The sequence below is a fragment of the Camellia sinensis genome, chromosome 12 (assembly GCF_055761805.1).
Source record: "Camellia sinensis isolate YWXY chromosome 12, ASM5576180v1, whole genome shotgun sequence".
Lineage (NCBI taxonomy): Eukaryota > Viridiplantae > Streptophyta > Magnoliopsida > Ericales > Theaceae > Camellia > Camellia sinensis.
In genome coordinates this window covers 86875065-86877460 of record NC_138972.1, presented here as the reverse complement: position 1 = coordinate 86877460, position 2396 = coordinate 86875065, and positions in this window count along the sequence as shown.

Genomic DNA, 2396 nt, shown 5'->3' with positions numbered 1-2396 from the left:
GAGGTTAGGATTTGACTCTCCTCTTGTCGAAAAAATTGAACTTTTGCCCTGCACACCTTTCACCACCAAGTAAACCATTAATAGTGCCCAAGTCTTAAGGGCGGTAAAAAATGGGGTGCCTACACAATGGTGATTAACAATGAAGCAGAGCTTATTGGAAAGCAACAAGAAATAAAACCCGGAGGAACAGTGGCTTACCAGAAAGAGGGAAGCCGGAATGAGAATTGCCGAAGTCTGACGACGGATGCGAAAATAACAGAATGACGTAAGCTTCACCGGAAGAGAGGAACGAAAACAGTTGCAGAGCTTGAAAGCTTGGAACAATGACGGATATAAACAAAAGAGCTAGAAAGAGAAAAAGCCAAAGGATTGAATGAAAAAAGAGAAAAATCAGAGTCAAGAAGACAACAAAGTTCGAGAATAAAGCCAAGTGCACAGGCACTAAGTAAGTATGTGAGGAACAAGAAAGTAATGACTCAGACACGATGCTAGCAGTAGAAAACGGATATGACAAGAACAGTGCCAGGCGTTCAAACAATTCAAAACTTGAAAACAGACGAAAATAGAAGACAACAATGGGCAAGTAAACAGATTCGGAAGAGTTATGAAAGATTGAGCTTAATAAAAGAGTTTATGAACCTACCAAGAGAAATGAACGCCGATATGAAGATCGCCGGAGTCAAATAGATGACTGGAAGTCGGGAACCCACCAAATAATGTGAGTGGAGCAGTTGCAAAGCTTTTGGAGTTTACAAATTAATGGAACAAGAACCTCGGCTAGGAGGTGTGATCTCGAGCAACTTGGAAAGCATGAAGCTTGATATTTGACAGAAGTGGACAGTAAAGTCTAGGGAACTTTGAAGTCGGACAGAGGGGCACAGATGAACGAACAGTGTAGGTTCCATCACCTCAGAATACCGAGGTAATAGAACCTAGGGGTAGTTGTGGGGATATATTTTCTGAGTACCAACACGTGGCCAAGGTGACGCCGACGTGTCAGCCGAGGTGCCACGTGTCCTGATTGTTATGCCGAGGTCATCTCGAATAGGCCGAGGTTACCTCCGAAGATATCGGAATCCGAGATAAGCGGATGAGGGACAAGAGTCCTAGAATGAGAGAAGACTTCAGTTTGTATTAAGATAAGACTCTTAGAGAGTTTATCCTAATCTTACTGGGAGTCCAAGATTAGCAGTAATCCTGAGTCCATATAAGTTAAGCTTCTATTGGGACTAGGTTTATGTTGGCTATAAAAGAGAGGCACCCCCATGGGTCTAAGGTATGCTTTTGATACTCAAGCTTGTGAGTTTAGTACTTGATTTATCTTTGAGAGATATACTGACTTGATCGTCGGAGTGCCCCCGGTTGGACGAACCACCGCCGAAATCTTCTCTTTCTGTTGTAGGTCAGCCAGGTGCCATCTATTCTGCCGGTGCTCTCCAGCTGGTTACTAAGCGAGCAGTGTGGTCAGAAAATCACTCACACATTTACAACATAAAATATTATTCTGAAAAAATTCACTGAAAATTAAAAAAAAAATAGTGAATTTTTTAAAAATATTTTACATTTTAAATGTTCTTAAAATAAATGCATTTAAAAAGTCAACAAATTATTAAAATATTTATAAAAAAATCCACAAAAGAAATAAAATGAAAAATAAAAATTTTAAGAGTTGATGACATTAGTACCCTTCTATTTTCTTGCTACAAATTAGTATAATAAAATATTCAAAATTTTATTATTGATATTATAAAATTTTGTAATTTTATTACAATATTTTTTTGTTACGATAATTTATGACGAGATTTCGCATTTTTTAATTGATGTTATAAAATTTCATGATAAAATTAAGAAGGTATTTGAAATGATCTAAATAAGGTTTTGCTTGGCATATAGGGTTTGGACTAAAATAGTCACAAAAAGACAAAATATGTTTTTTAGTCCAATAAAACAAAACATTACATCTAAATTATAATCATTTCATTTTTTCTCTCACAAAAGTCAAAAAAACTCAAAAAATTTATTCTAAACGAGACTTTTTAATCCTACTTAAAATAGCAAAAAAATCAAAAAATTAAAAAGCCAATTCACATCTAAATGAAGGCTAAGTATATTCTTTGATTTTTTTAAAAAATATATATAAAAAATAGAAAGATAATAAAACTCAAAAAAAACATATAAAAATAAAAATAAAAATAAAAATAAATTGTACTGCACCCAAACACTCTCCAAGACTATTTGTGACATGGTGCAGGCTTTAACATAATAAAAAGACTATATGCCCCCTTAATTCTTGAATAAGAATAGTAGTTGAAGGCCTCAGCAATTGAGGGCAATAGAGTCATTTCACATATCATGTTTAAGCACCCATTCAATTCAGTTTCTTTAACTGACAGCAA